Source organism: Antechinus flavipes, chromosome 2 (genome assembly GCF_016432865.1).
Source record: "Antechinus flavipes isolate AdamAnt ecotype Samford, QLD, Australia chromosome 2, AdamAnt_v2, whole genome shotgun sequence".
Classification (NCBI taxonomy): Eukaryota; Metazoa; Chordata; class Mammalia; order Dasyuromorphia; family Dasyuridae; genus Antechinus; species Antechinus flavipes.
Window position 1 is genome coordinate 270094620 of NC_067399.1, and position 19733 is coordinate 270114352.

General features: G+C 33.4%; 1 protein-coding gene across 1 annotated transcript in view; it reads left to right on the top strand.

Moving 5' to 3' along the window:
- The window catches only part of SPRED1 (sprouty related EVH1 domain containing 1), a 140622-nt gene that overhangs the window by 81721 nt on the left and 39168 nt on the right, over positions 1 to 19733 (top strand). The gene's annotated exons all lie outside the window — the stretch shown is intronic.

The window sequence follows — 19733 nt, forward strand, 5'->3', positions numbered from 1 at the left end:
GTGATAGCACCACTTAGAATCAAAGCTTGATTCCTCATTGAACCACTCTCTGCTTCTCTTTTTTTGTCTTGACACTTGGGCTACATGATGACAAATGGTCTGTCCTATGAGCACATGGAATTTTGCATAAACTCCCACTCACCTGTCAAACTTGATACATTGCACCTAATGGATGTCAAGTCATTTTCTCTCCTTTCCTCAAACTTGAACACCCACTTTCCTCCTCTTCAACCAACTTTTTCTTCTGAACCTTACTGATGTTTCTTTTCCCTTTGTAACAGTAAGAGAAAAACACAGTGGATAGAAGTCCTGTAAAATGTTTAGTGTTTGTCACAGCACTTATAAGATAAGCTTAACAGTGTATTTTATTATTTTTATATATAATCAATGCTTGGTGATCCATAAATAGTATTATAATTCATTATATGTACAAAGTATCTTTATATGAACAGTCTCATTTGATCCCCACAATATTCAGCTAAAAATTCTTTCCTTCCTTAGATTTTCTTGGAGTGTTAGCCAAAATGATCTTTTATCCTTATTGTCTTACTCTCTGTAACATGCTTTTTTTGTAAAAATTTCAGTATCTTGTTTCCCCTTCCTCATTTAAATAGTAAACTATCAAGGGAAGGCACTTTGCTGCTATGTACGTTTGAATGTTGCTTTGTCCCTGTCTACCCCACCCCCTTTTTAATCCAGACCTGGGATTTCATTAATGTAGAGAATATTAAATGAGAAATTCCCTCTACCAGTGCAAAGCAGCACCTGCCTTCTAATTTTGAGTCTTAAATCTAGGACATTTGAAGATTGTGACCATTCTAGATTTATACAGTCTTGCACACAACAGACACTTAATATTTTTTTGGCTAGGGAGGGCAAATGTTAAAATTATTTTAGAAGGGAATAAACTGTGGCATCATTTGTTCAATGATTAGGTAGCTAGTTACTAGCAGGAAGGATTGGTCTTACAAAAGATGAAACAAGGGAGTTTAAATTATTTTTAATTTTCACTTGACCTTGACTTCAGGACACCTGACTTGTAGCCTAGTTACTCTAGCAATTACTGAATTATCTATCTCAATTTCTTAATCACAAAAATGAGGAAAATAACACATCCTACCTATCCTATAGGAATCATAAAAAGATAATATAAGAAACATTACAAAGAAATTGGGAGAATACTATGAAAGTGTAAGGTGATATTATTTTCAGATAAAAATGTGAGAAACTTACTGAATCAGACAAATTGTTTCTGTTGTGTACAGTATGTGACCACCTACCATATGGCAATATTTGTTGACAGAATTCTCCAATGAGGTTTTAGGTACTTGAAAGTAATACTTTCTGCATTGTTGGCAAAACTTTGGAGATTTTTGCCTTTTCTGTAAAATGCTTACCTGGTACACTGAAAACTATTTTGTGGGTCATAATTGGTTTTAATTTCTTAAATATTTGCAATTGTTTTAGCTCCTTTTTTCAAAATTGTGTATTTTTTCTCTCTGATGATTACTATACTGAAGCTAGCGATAGTTGATTGTACTGACACTTTGCCCCTAGGGTATTTGAAAGAGCCAGGTAATAGAAATGGACCCAAGGTATAATGGATAAAAGAATTCTAATTATATAGCTCATAAGAGCAAGTACAATAAAACAAAAGTAGTACCTTTAGTGTTGAGGCCTGGATAATTTCTTTTTATGTCATCTTTATAGTAGGTTGTTGAAAAGGTCTTTTTTTGCCTATAGGTTATACAAGGAAATTAGAGGAGTAAACAGGGATAAAATCTGTTGAGATTTAGAGTAATCACTTATCTGACTTAAACCAGTTGATATTGCTCCCAGTTCACTGTGCTTAGAAAAGGTGCCTACTGTCAGGTGTCAAGAATACAAAATGTGTGTGTGTGTGTGTGTGTGTGTGTGTGTGTGTGTGTGTAACTTTTTACAAAATAAATTTAGTTGAGAAAAGTTCTCTATACATAATACAGATTTTTAAAAGCTTTTTATTAGTGTTTATTTATTGTTTTATTTATTGTTTTCACATTACCTTCATTTCCATATATTTCTAATACCTCTGCTCCCTCCAAAAGACTTCCCTTGTACCAAAAAAAAAAAAAAAAAGTAAGAAAATGAAGCAATTCAGTAAAACTAAACAATACACAATCCAATACTCAATAGTCCATACCTACTTCTGCTGAGAAGTGAGGAAGGTACATTTTCCCTTTCTTCTTTATGAACCAAACAGTAGCTATTGGGATTATAGTCACAGAATCAGAATTTTAAATTTGAGAAGGAGCCTCTGTGACCCACACAGGAAAAAAATTTATCACTTTACCATATCTGAAAAGTGGTTTTCCAGCCTCTCCTTGAAGACCATGACCTGATAAAGAACCAACCCCCCCCCCCCTTCCTCCCCTTCAAGACAGCCCATTTTACCTTGGGGCTAGAAGGTTATTCCTGAGATCAAATCCCAATACCACTTGTGTTCCCAGTTGGCAACGCAGTCAAATAGAAGTCTGATTCTTCCTCCACAGGATACTCCTTCCAGTGCTTGAAAACAGCTTTCAGGTCCCTCTGGGCCTTCTCTTCTCCAAGATAAGCATCTCTGGTTTCTTTAGCTTTCTGTGGTGTCAGCTCCCTTCAGCATCTTTTTCCCTCTCTTCTGGACAGTGTTCAGAACTGAATACAATACTCCAGTCTAGATGAATGCTGATGAGAGTATAGCAAGCCTATCAATCACTTACTTAGTCCTGGAAGCTTTGCAACTCTTAATATAACCCAAGAGTGCCATTGTTGATTCACATTGAGTGCTTCACTAATACCCTCTAAGACTTTTTCAGAAAGACTATTAAGATGCTCCTCTCATCTTGTACTAGTAAAGATGACTTTTTTTTAATCTTAGTCCAAGGATTTATATGTATTCTTATAGAATTTCATTTAGTATCTCGTTCTATAGCTTTCTAAGATCCATTTTGGATGCTGAATCTATCATACGGTATGGCAGCTATATACCACCCAGCTTTTTGTAACCTTTTTACATAGGGATAAAAGAAAAGGTATCAGCAGAAGTTTCTTGGGTGATAGAAGATAAGGAAAGGAAAAAGAAACAACTATAAGTAACAACTTTTGACTAATAAAGGATGAAAAGGTTTGAAAAGATATAAAGTAATTGTCTTGCTTCAGTGAGTATCCAGGTGATGTTATGTGATATAAATTTTTAGTGAACCCAATCAAAATAGTTTGGAAATTTCTCCAGCTTTGTTAAATATCACATTAAGAATAAAGGCGGTGAAGAGAATAAATGGTGAAAGTAATCCCATCTGAGGGCTTGTCTCAGAACATGACTGGTTATAAAATAAGAGGGCAAGGGACTCAAGAAAAGAAAACACTGTAGAGTTGAACTATTTTACCAAGGGTCAAAATAGAGAAGAGAGGAAACATAACTATTGCAAGCTCGAAAAAACTTGAGAGGTTAAGGGATTAGAAATCATGGTGAAGATGAAGAACAGGACTTAGGGCTGAAAGGCAGGAAAAAGCAATGGAATGACTACAGATTGTGGTCAGAGAAGGGAATTTCAGAGTTCATTAACATGAAAGTGATGCATCTGTGCTTGTGATGACAAGATGAAGTGTGTGACTTTCTTTGTGTATAGAGGAGGTGTGGTAGAATGGGTCATTTGAAATGACTAAATTGAGGACCTGTGAGGATAAAGTATCTGAAAGACTGTCAGTATACACACTGAAGGTCTCTAGAATGGGGGCAAGAGTTGGAGAGGAGAAAAGGAATGTGAGCCAAGCACTAAACTCATTGAAGAAAGAAGAGGAATGTCTTGGAGGTCTATAGATAGACAACAGTTTTCAGAATGATGAGAATTAAGTGAACCTCAAAGAAGGAGAACTTATTGAGTGATGGGTAGCAGAATGAGAATCTGAAAGTAACAGTGGGTAACAAAGAGTATTCTAACTCCCTTATCTCTACCAGTGCATGGGGGAGAACCAGTAAAAATGCAGCCCATGCTGGAAGACTTACCAGAGAGGCCATATCATCAGAGAGTTGTCTGAAGGTGGAAGTCATGGGAAAGGAAAGATTTAACAAAGCTTTTTATTTTTCAAATACATGCAAGGACAATTCTTCAACATTAGCCCTTGCAAAGCCTTATGTTCTAATTTTCCTCTCTTTCCCCCACGCCCTCCCCTAGATGTCAAGTAGACCAATATATGTTAAACATGGTAGAAATATACATTAAATGCAATATATGTATGCATGTTTATACAATTATTGTGCTGCACAAGAAAAATCAAATCAAACCAGTAAAAAAAAAAGAAAAGAAAAAGAGAAGCAAAACAAAATGTAAGCAAACAACAACAAAAAGAGTGAAAATGCTACGTTGTGAACCACACTCTGTTCCCATACTGTCCTCTCTCTTGGTGTAGATGGCTCTCTTCATCATTGAACAATTGGAACTGATTTGGTTCATCTCATTGTTGAAGAGAACCATGTCCATCAGAATTGGTCATCATATAATCTTGTCGTTGCTGTGTATAATGATCTCCTGGTCCTGCTCATTTCACTTAGCATCACTTCCTGTAGGTTTTTCCGGGCCTTTCTGAAATCACCCTGCTGATCATTTCTTACAGAACAATAATATTCCATAACATTTATATACCACAATTTATTCAACCATTTTCCAACGGTGGGCATCCATTCAATTTCAAGTTTCTGGCCACTACAAAGAGGTCTGGCACAAACATTCTTGCACATACAGGTCCCTTTCCCTTCTTTATGTTCTCTTTGAGATATAACTGCTGCATCAGAGGGTATGCATACTTTGATAACTTTTTGAACATAGTTCTAAATTGCTCTCCAGAATAAATCATTCTGGAGATGTATTCACAATTCCACCAATAATATATTAGTATCCCAGTTTTCCCACATCCTCTCCAACATGAAATTATCTTTTCCTGTTATCTTAACCAATCTGAGAGGTGTGTAGGGGTACCTCAGAGTTGTCTTAATTTGCATTTCTCTGATGAATAGTGATTTGGAACACCTTTTCATATGACTAGAAATAGTTTCAGTTTCTTTGTTGGAAAAATTGTCTGTTCATATCTTTTGACCTTTTATCAATTTGGAGAGTGGCTTGAATTCTTGTAAATTTGAATCAATTGTCTATTTTAGAAATAAGGCCTTTATGAGAACCTTTGAATGTAAAAATGTCTTCCCAGTTTGTTGCTTTCCTTCTAATTTTGTCTGCATTAGTTTTATTTGTACAAAATCTTTTTAACTTAATATAATCAAAATTATCTATTTTGTGATCATTAATGATCTCCAGTTCTTCTTTGGTCACAGACTCCTTCCTCCTCCACAGAGCTGAGCGGTAAACTATCTTATTGTTCTTCTAATTTGTTTATAATAGCATTCTTTATGTCTAGATCATGACCCCATTTTGACCCTATCTTGGTATACAGTGGTAGATGTGGGTTAATGCCTAGTTTCTGCCATACTAGTTTCCAATCTTCCTTAGCAATTTTTGTCAAATAGTGAATTCTTATCCTTTATCTGGGGTCTTTGGGTTTGTCAAACCCTAGATTACTATATTCATTGACTGTTTTGTCTTGTGAACTTAATTTATTCCAATGATTGACTACTCAATTTCTCAGCCAATACCAAATGGTTTTGATGACAGCTGATCAAAGCTTTTTTAAAAAATCTATGGAGTTTGTGCTCCACAGATTATAGTGGAATGGTTAGACTTTAGAATGGGATATTGGATGAGAGGTATGGAAATGGGAAGGGACTTAGATAAGGATTGTCTTATTTTATGTCCCTTTATATCCAGGATTTAGTATAGTACTTGAAACCAGAAACATTGGGATGATTTTTGAAAATTGGGACATTTGCCTTGTAATCCTCTTCTCTTTTCCATAATCTTTCAGATATCACTGCCAGTAGCTTAGTAATCACATCTTCACTTCTTTGAGTACTGCAGGATATAGTTTATCTGGGCTGGATGGCAAATTCATCAAGGGCAACCTCATGCATATTTTCACTATTTCCTTGTTAATGGTATTAACTCCTTATTAGCCATTTTTATTCTGTTGTTTCTAATAATAAGGTCATTCTTTGCAGAGAAAACAGAAGCAAAGTAATTGAGCAACTCATACTTGTCTTAATGATAGTTAAGGGAAAATTGTATTCTGGATTCACTAAAAAGACAGAATAAGGTTGAAGGGGAGAAAAAATTATGCACAATGGGAAGCAGTTCTAATGAGGAAGAAAAATAGAATTTGACTAAAAAAAATAAGTTAAACAGAAAACTCACTAACAAACTTTGAATTTGAAATAGGAGATGGTCTAGAAGGTTTTTTTTTTTAATTGAGACAAAAATGGTTAAAAAAGGATAGAATGATAATAGGAAGATGACAATATGAAATGAACATGAAACAAGCATTATCAGGTAAACAACTTATATAATGACAATATCATTATAAAGAAAAACAGCTTTGAAGGAGACTTAAGAACACTAACCAGTCAGGACTTCAGGGATGAGAAAACAAATTTATTAATTACTGTAACTGGCAGTGAAATAAAAATATTTGATCTTATTTTGTTTACCAAAATCTCAAAACAGAAGTAATGCAAATGTGATAATATCTGCCCCCAATTTGGTGTTTACTTAAAATTGTCATTATGTACATATGTGTTACATTATTTTAAAAATATAGTCTGGTGACTTTGTTAATTACAAAACTACAAACAAAAACAAAAACAACAAATTCTAAAATAAAATTCAATTTTTAAGGAAAAATGGTTATATAAATCAAGAGGGAAATACAAATTGTTGGAAATTTTATGTTACATGATGAGCTGTTATATTCAGTATTCTCAATTATAAAATATTTCATAATAGTAACATCTTTCTTATTAAATACATTATGGTATTAGAATACAATTTATTTAAATTTTTATCTTCAAGACAATTGTTGTAGAATTTTTAAAAACATTTCAAAAGATTTTATGGCACAGAGTTCACTATGGTTTTGTTTAAAAAGAATGGCCCCCACCACAGCAAAAAGTGTTGAGAATTACTCAGACCTGAACCATATGCTAAATCTAAGCTCATTCTAATCTCGCTCAATTTAGATTTGCCATCTAGCTTTTCTCTGTTTGTATTATGCTCTTTCTATAATTTGGGCCTATTCCCAGATTATTGTTTGAACAACATTTTTGCGAAGTTCAGAAAGGTATATTTTAGAAGATTGGACACCAGCTAATAAAAGAAATTGAGAATGAGTTTTGTTCTCTGTTGATGAATACATTGTATCTTCACCTATCAAAATCTATTGAAATAATAGAATATTAATATAGAACAAATGTTTTAGAGTAGAAAATAAGTTTTCATATTCCAGACAATTTAAGTCCTATTTTAAAGTGAAGGGTTTTTTTCATTAAAAGAAGCAAAAGATTTACTAACATTACATATAAAAACAATTCTGCATTTTACAAGTAAATGTTCTATAACAAATGACTATGGCCAATTTCACCCTCTTAGCTAATGCCACTTATAATCCTATGTAATTATATTCTCTGTAAGCTGGTAGCTGGAATAAAGTACATAGTAGTTTTAAAAGATATAGCTGTATTGTATACATTTATCCTAAAACAAATGGTTGGTTTGTTTTGAATAAGACAAAAATAAATTCATTTTTAACTTTGTCTATTTTAAAGTATTTCTGGCAAACAACATAATAGTTTGATAATGGGAGTTTTGCTCTATTACTCCCAAAATATCTTGGGAAGTTTAAGTTATTAAATGACCAGAGCTCCCTTTTTCTTGCCTTATAAAATTTTCATCTATGGAATGTGAGCAATTTCTAAAAATGTATGTATATATTTCATAAGGATAAAAGTTGTATTTAAAAGATTACACTTTTTTTCTTTACTTCTAGTAGCTTCCACATGTCAAAGAGATTAAGAATCCAATGTTTGTTACATGTTATATCAAAAAGATTACTGAAAATTCTACTGTTGTGCATATATTTCAGAAATGTCAAAGACTAGATTTCACATATGCCAAAATATTTCCAGCAGTACTTTTTCTAGCAAAAGGGGTAGGGAGAGGAATGAATGCTCATGAGGAATGGCTAAATAAATTTTGCTATATTAAGCCAAAAGAGAAGAAGTGTAAAGAATATCATTAAAGATAATTTTTTTTAAATTCTATTAGGAAAACTGGTTTAATGTTTATGTGCTTAATAGTTGTTGTTGGAAAATATGAATGGACAGGCATGCAGAGATAAAAGAATAGGGGGAAATGTTTATTAAATGCCTGCTAGGTGCCAGACACTATGCCAAGAACTTTATAAATATCATATCATTTGATCTTCACAATAATCTAAGAAGGTTGGTACTGCTATGATCTACATTTTCAGTTGTGGAAACTGAGGCAGTCAGGTAAGTGACTTGCTCAGGGTCACAAAGCTAGTGAATATCTGAAGAAGAATCTGATCTCAAGTCTTTCTAGCTTCAGACGTCTATCTGCTGAACTCTACCTCTAGAGATAAATGTATGCTCCTGGTATTTTCCAATAAGATCACAGTTGTGTCACAAATTAAAAGTCTGTCATCCGACTATATGGGCTATCATGAATTATATCCCTTTTGCTTATGAATATAAAACTATGTATTATTGTACAATTCCCAAGCTCATTATCCAAAATAAAATTCATTATCTTCACACTTCGACAAATATTCATATAATCTAAGATTTTAGGCATTTCTTTTAAAACTCATAGAAACAGATTAAATGACAAAAAGGCAAGGTGGTTTAGACTAGACGTGTTAAATTCAAGTAGAAACTGGACCACACTGTACATAAGAATCCCTGCTGACTGCTTATTGACTTTGAAAACTACTTGTTAATATTTTCTACCTTCTGTTTTCTTCTTCTTCTTCTTCTTCTTCTTCTTCTTCTTCTTCTTCTTCTTCTTCTTCTTCTTCTTCTTCTTCTTCTTCTTCTTCTTCTTCTTCTTCCTTCTTCTTCTTCTTCTCCTCCTCCTCCTCCTCCTCCTCCTCCTCCTCCTCCTCCTCCTCCTCCTCCTCCTCCTCCTCCTCCTCCTCCTTCTTCTTCTCGGAGATGTTTCTTCACTTCTCTTGAAATTCATATATTTTCTTTGTAATTTTGCAATATTTACCTTTTTATTTCCTTTTCTTTTACAGTATTATAGTCTGTTGGTAAATAGTCACTACATATTTTGTTTTCTTGATTCTGTTTACATCATTTTATATCAGTTCATATAGATTTTTTAGTATTCCTTATATTCTTGACATTTTACAACATGGTTATAATCCATTGCATTCATATAGCCCAGTTTGTTTGGCCATTCCCCAGTCAGTGGACATCTATTTTTTTTCTAATTCTTTGTGATCATAAAAGATGTTACTTTAAATGTTTTGGTCTATATTAGGACTTTGATTTTTTAAATCAATTATCTCCTTGAAGTATATGCATAGTTGAAAGAATATGTGCATCTGAGAATGTGGATATTTTTATCACTTTATTTGCATAAATCAAAACTGCCTTCCAGAAATTTTTGGATTAATTCATAGCTTCATCATCATTGTTTTAGTGATGCCAATCTAATCACTGTCCTTCCAACATGTGACTTCCTATCTTTTATCATCTTTGTCAGTTTTCTGGGTCTTAGGGTTGTTTTGCTTTCAAAGAATCAAAATGACATCACAGTATCAAAGTCCAGGTACAATATGTCCAGGTGGTTGATCAAAGCAAGCTTAGAAGGCTCCGCCACAGGTCAGGCACAAGGAGTCTGTGTGAACATTTGGGAGGGAGATGTCTCTAAATTTATACATGTCATATTTCTCTTGAGCCACTGCAGTTCTTCTTTGCTCATAGAGTACAATGTCATGGATGGTAGCAGGCCATGGTGGCTGACCCTGTGGCAATGTCTCCCCTTTCTCACAAACACGAGCTTTTGAGAATGTCTTTGTCACACTTCTGACTTCTGTGTGAGTGTTTGCCTTGTGTGAATTCTCAGTTAAATAGTCTTTGGGGCAACTTCTGTTCAATATTTGTACAACATGGCCAGCTAATCAATATTGGACTCTGCGGGAGATTTTGAATGCTTGGCAGATGAGCTTGAGAAAACGCCTCGGTGTCCAGTCCCTTATCTTACCGGATGATCTTCAGAATCTTCCTTCAATTCAAGTAGACCCTCTTCTTCACTTTCAGGGAACGGCACTGCTAGATATCCAGGTTTTGTAAGCTTACAACAGGGAGGTCAGTACAACAGCTCTCAAGATCGTCAGTTTAGTCAGCAGCCTCATACTCTTCTTCTCTCCTGAGAAGCAGAGAATTGATCCATATTCTGTTGTGTCTCAGCTTCAGAGACTGCATTGAGTTTACAATTGTCTGTCCTACACAGGAGTCCATGTCTAACATACTTGATAAGCATTCATTAGTCCTGTGTTTAAAGATTTCTATGAAGGGAATTTCAGTGACAGATTATTGGGCTACTTATAGGATATGGTCTTCCTTCAAATTATATCATGCTAAATTGCATGTGTTTTTGGTGACTTTAGAGGATATTTGGTTGACTATTGAGGGATCCAAACTTGGAATTCAATTATATAGATCAGGTTAAAGAGAATAATAGATGAGGTTGGGTAGAAGAGTCAAGGATTGCAAAGACCTGGGTATATATATGAAGGTATATGGGAAGGAGTCAATAACAGGGGGAAAAAAACCCTGAAAATTCTTGAGAAGATGCTGTAGCTAAATCCTAGAAGGAAATGGGATTAGAGATTTGGGTAAAAGAGTAAGTTTTTGTTGTAGGATAAAGATTCTTTTCTGGGAAAAAAGGAGATGAGGGAAAAGGCATGATGAGGTTTTGAAAAATAGTAAAGGGGAACTGAGGAAGTCCAAATTGGATGATCTCAGTCTTACTGGAATTAGAAACTTTTATCTTCTGCTATAAATGTGGGTTGTTTATTATTTAAGCATAAAAAAGAAAAGCTTTGGAAGTCATTGGGGAATAACATCTAATAATAGTTAGCATTTATATTTCACTTCTTATGTGCCCTTTAACTATGTAATAAGCACATTATAGTTATCTCATTAGAACCTCACAACGCTGGGAGGTGGGTGCTGTTTTTTGTTTTTGTTTTTTTAATTCCAGTTTTACTGATGAGGAAACTGAGGCAAATAGAGGTTAAATGGCTTGCCCAGGCTACATAGCTAAGTAAATATCTAAATCTGGATTTGAACTCGATTCTTCCTGACTGAGCTGACCTCTTTATCTCCTGTAACACCTCGCTGATGGTAATATAGAAGAATTGTTGAGCAAACAGCAAGGACCTAGTTCAGGTGGTAATGCCCCATGAATTATAGTAAAAACTAACTTGGAGTTGGGACCCATCACGAACTGTGGCTGCACAGGCAATAGGAGGCTGACTAGGATATTTCCCAAATTGGCAGAACTGGGGGGCAGGGGAATTTTAGATACATTTTTCAAGTACAAACTATTTGTTGAAGGTGGTAGCAGGACTGTATATAATTAGCAGAAATTGGTGGTTGTGGAAGTAGGTCTTGGGACAAAAACAGACAGGAGATAACTATTTGAAGCCAAAGCCTCTGGATCCCCCCAAATCTCCTTCACTTAGATAGCTCCTATTACTATTGGGGTCCTCAATATTTCCCATAGCCATTGTGGACTTTTCAGTGGTAAATAACTGCCTTAGGATATATCTTCTTATGTCACTTGCTATCCCTTTACCCTTAACAAATATAATTATACCCCTGCCTAAAGGATCACTCTTTCACATGGAAGCATAGCACTTGACAGTGGCTGTAAGTCATTTTAGAACAGGAATTCAACCTGAGCTGTTGCTGTGGCTGCACAGGTTACCACGGCACTGATTGATTAATGTTATTGAGACTGGAAGAGAGGATCCAAGTGAGATTAAAAAGATCATTGCTTGCCAATGACTAGAAGTAAAGAATACTAACCCCTTTTCTTCCTTAGTTATATATTTAAAATCTTTGGCTATTAAAAAGGAGAAAACAAGGAGAAAATAAATCTTAATATGTAATGCAGTATTATGGAAAGAAAAAGCTTCAGCTAACAAACTGCCAAAACAATAATTTAAAATAAAAGTATTTATTACAGTTGAATTCTCTATCTTGTCATGTATAATGAATGATAGTACAACTATGAAACCTGAAGCTCTTCTCCCCTTTCTTATTCTAGATGCTATCAGCAAGAGTATCTATTATTCTGATACTCATTCATCCCTCTGTTTAATTAAAACACTTAACATATTGGTAATCCTTTTATATTAACTGTTTGAGCTTTCATGTTGATTAAGATGGTTAATACAATGTTGGTTTGAATCATGAGATTTGTCTCTTTAAAAATCAAGGCTTGTCTGGGGAAGATATCTATCTAAAAATGTTCTTCATATTTTCCAACCTTTAAACTTTTCTTGATAACTCATATTTGTATTGCTGTGAATTCAGTGATGCCCTTAGTGCCTGTTGAAATTAGTAGGACTTTGTCTTTACTCTTAGTGATCTTGGATTTCTGGATTTGGAGTTTTTATGAACTTTTTATAAGTTTACTGTTATTGATATTACTCAGGAGAGCGCCCTCTCTTATTTGCTATCTTATCTGCTGTCAACAGAGAGAAACATAGCTAAGGTTTTTTGTTTTTTTTTTTTTTTTTTTAATGTGAAAAGGGTTTTAAATTAGAAATTCATTCCTATAGCTCACTAAAGTACATGAACTTGAAAGTATCATTTTCACTAGGATTGAGCAACTAGGGTTTGGAGTCAGGAAAACTGAATTTCATTCTTGGTTACAACTTACTACTAGTTGTTTAATCATGAGCAGATCGTATAATCTCTCTGAGCCTCAGTTTTGACATCTATAAAATGGAGATAATAATGTAGAGCATTCCAAGCATGGAAATAGCTAGAAATGAGAAATGTAGAATCTTGTTTGTGGGACAGTCAGAAGGCCAATGTTACTGGTTTGAAGACTACCTGTAGGGGAGCCAAGTTAGATTGGAAAGATAGAAGGCAGGTGATGAAAGACTTTGAATGCCAAACAGAGCATTTTATATTTGCTCCTGGAGGCAATAGAGAGTCTCTGGAGTTTATTGAGCAGGGGTTGTGTCCAAAACTGAATTTATTATTCTGTACCTTAAATCTTTCATCCCTTTGGCAAAAGATGAAAAAAACATGGTTTATCATCAGTCCTCTGGAAAATTTGTTATTTGCATTGAACAGAATTCTTAAACTTTTCTCAAAGTTAGTGTTTTTACATTGTTTTTTGTTTTTGTGTATATTATTCTCTTCTGTTCACTTCCTTCTATCCCATTTTGTACAAATTTTCCTAGAATTGTCTGAAAACTCCAGTCCCCTCTTACAGGTAAGTAAGTACAGACTCTTTTGAAGCACTCTTTGAACACTACCCATTTCCCATTATTCCATTTCCTTTCTTTTCCTTTAGTCCTCTAACTTCTCTTCTCCTTTCTTCAGTTTTATCTCCTTGAGTCTTTTCTTCCTTTCCTCTTCTGTTCTCCCCTCCCTACCATCACACTACCACTACCAAGCAAGGTTTGGGAGGAGGGAAAAGCAGAGACAGGTCTATAGATTTTCAGAGTTGGAAAAAATCAAGATAGAAATTTATAGGTGGATCTAGGATGTTATTGTTATGGGCACAGATTGCAATTCATTTATGCTTTTTCCGATGCCACTTTTGTTCATTTCCTTCTATAAATCCCACATAGGGAGTCTACCCAGTATACTTGATGTGTTTCTCTAATATTCTTGGCATTGTGTGTTTTGTTCTTCAGTTAACAAAAAACTATTTTCTCTCCCTTTCATCACTCTATCCCAAGCCCATAAAGATATTGATTTCAGCTAGAAAAGAGTTGAGGTTTATAGTCTCCTGGGCTTTCTTACCCAGCTTGTTTAGATCTGTTGGAATGCAAAGCCTTTTTCACCAAATACTCTTGACATAATTATACACTTCCTCCTCTAGTCTTATAGTCACCTTCTTAGAGTGGCTCCAGCCAGTCTACATACAACAATTACATTCAACTCCAACCTGGTCAGGTTTGCTGGTCTTTATAAATAGCTGAAAATAGTCTTTGTTGATACTGAGTCCATAAACAATTTATGAGTGCTTTTGGATGAGGAGGTGGTATTTAGTTAATTATGCTGCTTTTAATTATAAAACATATACATCTTAATTTTAAATTAATGTCTAAAAATATTAGCCAAATGGTTTCTCCATGTATATTAGTCTTTAAAAGAGACAATTGTTATTAACAGTCTTTGATTAGAGCTTGATGGCCAAATTAGGGTTTGGTGATATGTAATATTTTGTTTGTGCTGTTACTGATATTAGAATTTATTAAAGAAGTTCTTTCTTAAACTAGGAGTACTTATATTCATAATGATCACCATAACGTATTTGAAAATGATACTAGAAAGCAGCTTCTCAGTATTATGACCAGTTTTGATCCCAGAAAGCACATGATAAAACAAACTTTTATCTTGAAACAGGTTGGTGGGAAGGGAAAGACAAACAGATGGTAAATGATGTTGCATCTGCCTCCAGATAACTATGTATATATTTTTTAAAAAACATACTAAAAACAAAGGTTACATAATTGTTTCTCTTGAGTTGGTTTTTCTCAGTGTATTATAATAGATTAGAAAGTTAAAGCAGAGATTTTCTTAACTTGAAAAACTTTTCACACTTATAATTTGTATGTTTTGGCATTTGATAAATTTTATATGTTGAGATTTATGTAAATTTTGTATGATTAGGTGTCTGTGTACAATCTATAAGCAAGTTTAGGAGGAAGCACAGACAGGATCTGTTTTGAAAGTAATTTTAGGAGCATCTAGATGGTGCAATGGATAGTGCACCAGCCCTGAAGTCAGGAAGATCTGAGTTCAGATTTGGCCCAGATATTTAACCATCCTAGCTATGTGACTTTGGGCAAGTCACCTAACCCCAATTGCCTCATAAAAGAAAGTAACTGTGGAATTTTCAAATGTTTTAAAAAATAATATTAAACTGATTGGTTTCATTTATAGTACTCTTTGTTTTCTGTATATGTGGAAATCATTGTTCTCTCTTTTCAAAAATTTTAAAACATGCATCTTTAAAAAATTAAAAACTATAAAATGATTATCTTATGAAGTTATCGAAATTAACCATTTGCTAAAGTCAAGATAATATGTGAACACCTAACTGTGAAATAAAAAGGAGAATGGAGCCATCTAGACTATTTTTACTTTTGTTTATTCTCTCTTTGACCGTCAAGTGTCATAGAATGCTAAATAATACATTCCATAGTGACTTTGTTGTATTCATACACTTTCAGAAGTTCCCAACTGAGGAAGTTTTTATTTAATTATTAGTGTTTCTCACTAATAAGCTTGGACTGGATTTCAAATATAACAATTATAAATTGAACATCTTCAAAGCTCTGATATAGTCGCTGGCAACTGGGAAGGAGTAAATAGTTTTAACAAGACTCATAATTATTCATTTCCTACAGTAATTGGAGCTCAGTGATTAATAAATGACACCATGTTGGCCTGCAAATTTGTTTCCTATCACCATCTCTAAATTCTTAAACTTAGTAGATTACTCACCTGGCAGCATTGGCTTCATTGATTATAATCATTTGGCAAGAATCATATAGCCCTTATATAATTGGTTAATATGTCAGGCATCCATTTTAAGATAGTAAAATGCATCCATGTGGAAATTAGCTACTACTACTACTGTTGCTGTTAGAAGTATCAATATAGTGTAGTAGAAAGATCTGCTTGTATTGTGCAGATATATTATGTAAATGAGTTGTATGACCTCACATATTTGTTCTGTTTATAAAGAGAGACAATTGGACTACATGGTCTCTAAAAATTCCTTTCATCTCTAAAATTATTTTATTCTACACATCAATAAGATGTATTATCCTTTTATAATAAGGTATATTATACTTTGATTCACAATTTCCTCATTGATTGCACTCTAATAATATGCATTTGTCTGTGCATTTTCATTTTAGATAATTCTTGTCCACTTCAAACTAAATTCTCAATAGAGGATCTGTATAAGAAATATAGTGTTTCATGCAAGACCTAGGATATTTTGTGGATATCATTGTTTTTCTTAGACCACGTCTTTGTTGTGCCATTTTCTTGATATATTACCTATAAATTGTTGTGAATCTCAAATGACTAGAATGAGCCATTTCAGGAATTCCACTTCTTTGCATTTTTTGAGTACTCTGATTGACATATATATGTCAATTATATACATATACATGACATGTACATATACATATAGTTGGCAATCCAGTCAATACAAATACAAATGTTTATTGAGCATTTGCATTAGAAATGGCAAATATACTAACTATAGGGAAATAGAAAATTGTGTGGTATAAACTTTGTAAATACTCAAGTATTTCCATGATCATGATTAACTATTAATATTAGAAATTGCTCTAATTCTATTGCTTCTACTACAAAGGTTTTTCGGGCCTATAATTCTTTCCTTTCCCTCTTAAATAATATGATATTGCTATCTTTCATAAATCACTTGAGAGAAAGACACAAAAAAACACACACACAGAATATATTCATGCGCAAATGCACATATAAATGTGTTTGGTTTTTGGTGGATGTTTTTGTTGTTTGCTCCATTCTGATATTGAATTGAGGCTAAATTCAACCCTGGAGATTTTTAGATTATTTTGCCTAAAAAACTACTGATGGAAAAATCATACTAAATATTCCATATTACCTGTTAGAAAGTAACAATATTTGATCTTAGCAAACTATTTGGATATAGTCAAATATGTAAACGTCTTTTGTCAAATAACAAATTTCAAACCCTAATCTGACAATGGAACCTAAAAATGAGAAAATAACTTGAGAATTCACTTTTTAATACATTGAGTCAATAAAAGAACTGAAGCATTTAAATGTTTTTATAAAGCCTCAAATGAATTTTTATTAATTCACCAGATATTTATCAGTTGCCTAAGAAATTTTTGCTTGTTGTATGGTAAAATGAAACTATAGCTGCAGAAAAATTAAAAATAATATAAATACAAAAAATTCCCAATGTATAATGTAACCTTGGTTCAAATATTCTACTTTGCATGTTACTCTAATCATAGAGGCTATAATCATCACTTTAACACTCAGTGATACAGAAAAACAAATATAAGAAGTAGTTTGTTTTTCTACCTTTTGATGAATTTAGAAATGACATACTTTTTCTAATAATTAGTTTTATTCCTTATTAATTTTGGATGTTAAAAAGTAACATCTTTCTTAAATATGAACAAAATAAGAGGTTATTTTCAGTTCTATAGATAAAAGGCATACACAAAAATCTGTGTCTACTTTTAAAAATTATTTTGACATCTTTTCACATCAAATAGCATGATTTGTTATTACATTTTTTAGATGGAATTCTGAATTATTGCATTTTTTGAAAATATAAAATAGCACATATTTTGTCAGAAAAGAATCGCAAAATTATATGCCATTTGGAATTGTAGATTTATGAAAATTACTATAACTAAATCACTTAGGAGGATTTAAACTGTTATGTTGTGGTAAATTCTTATCAAATATAAAACATTTGAAGAACTTACCTTAGAAATATGTTTGATAAAATGGATAGGCAATTCTTAGAGGGATTCCAAACTTCTTTTTAATTTAATAATGTTTCAGATATCCTGAAAAATTTTAGAACTAAATGATTTTTCATCATTTTCACTAATTGGTCATTTGTTTTTCAGATATAAATTAATTTCTCTTCACTGTGCCCTTCCACCTAAACTCCTCCTATTTATCATTACAGTCATAAGTGATTGAAAAAAATCCAAATAAAATCAATTTCCTCTGGTTCATACCTCTGGGGACCTAATCGACACCCACATCCACAAATAACATTTTGATGCCTTTGAATGATGTGATGTAAGAATATTGTACTATTAGTCTCCTTTTTTAGCAAAGCAGTAATGCTACTGAAATAGAGATTGTGATTTTCAGTTGAAATAAGTAAACTAAATATTTTCTCATCTCACTCTTCACAAAAGTAGCTGGATGTATTTTGTCATATTACATATGCTGTTATATTAATTTTAGATGCCTTTTTTCAGTATTTAATTAGAATAAACTCATTAACAATAAAATCCTTTTATTACTTGAATCTTATTATTGTAAAATATAATACATGCTATAAGATATTTAGAAATAGTAATTTAAATCATCCATTTACTTAATTTACCCTATTTGTTTAAAAAAATCTTCTTTATAGGACACTTATTTGTATTAAGCATGCTATTAATAAACTCCAAGAGTAGTTCATTATATAATCATGATAAAAGATATCTAAGGTCTTATGATTACAGGGTGTGATTTCTCTGTTTCCTACATCATATAGTCCTTCTCACTTTTGACCACCGACTTCTGATAGGTAAATTGTTTTAAATTACAAAACAGTTGCCTTTTGGTGCTGGCAGGAGTCCCTTGCTCACCAGGTAGTTCCTACACTGAAGAAATCACAAGTTTGATCCAAAAAGCAAAGCTACATCCTTTATTCCATTGCCTCCAGGCAGAGCCTTATCTCAGATATTTGATATCTGTACAGTTGTCTTCACTACACAATTGATTTTCTAACAATAGAAGTTCTTTAAATCTCTTATTTAAACTCATTTCTTTGGTGAAAATGTGAATATCTGGTGAACTTCCTTTTAAGATAAAAGCTGCTGTTATACTTGAAGATAAGTCCTCAATCTAGGCATTTACACTTTTAATTTAGGAGAAAACATCCATGGTAGACTCAGAGGAAAGAACCTGAAGTTAAAAAAAAAAAAAAAAATTTAACTCTCTTCTTGCTTCCTGTGCATTAGGTACAAACCTTTAATTTACATCAAACAAGATGAAAGGAAGTTTCTGCCTGCAACTGTAGTGGAACTTTTCTTTGAGGCTCCCTGACTCAGTTACTATTAGATTCCTCAGGGGAGTGAATATCCCTAGTTCAGGGTATAATCTGCAGGTGAATATTCCTAAAATTATATCTCAAACATCCCCTCTGTTTTGCTTACCTTTTCTTACCTACTTACCTCAAAGGAAAGGTAGTTCTGTGATAAGATCAGTAGCTATAAAATATCCTCCTACACAAACCTAGGGCTTATTCTCCCACAAATCCACAGTGTTAGTGAGAGGAATGGGTATGTACAGGAAGGACAGAATAGATAACTGTGGCCAAGGCATAGACACTGGTAATAAGACACCCATATAGGAAATATACAGCTTAAGACTCTCACGCTGTAGTACTTTAGAGCTCCAGTGACCTTTGTCTTATAGTGTCCTTCTGTTGCACTCATAGAAGATTGGAATCTCTGCTGGACAAGCTGAGATCCCTGAACCTGCTCCTGTATAGAGCTAAACTCCTGACTGCCAAGGTTTATTATTCCGCCTTAAGTCCATCCTAATTATTTTTGCTGCCAGAGGTTGCTCTACTATAGAACTGACAAGGGTATTTTTTATTAAAGACTACCAGAGATATGGCTGATGTTTTGTCAGTGAGCTGCCTTCTAATTCTGTCAGGTGGATTTTCATACCTATTGAAGAAATAACAAGGAACTGCTCTTCATTGCATTAACACCTT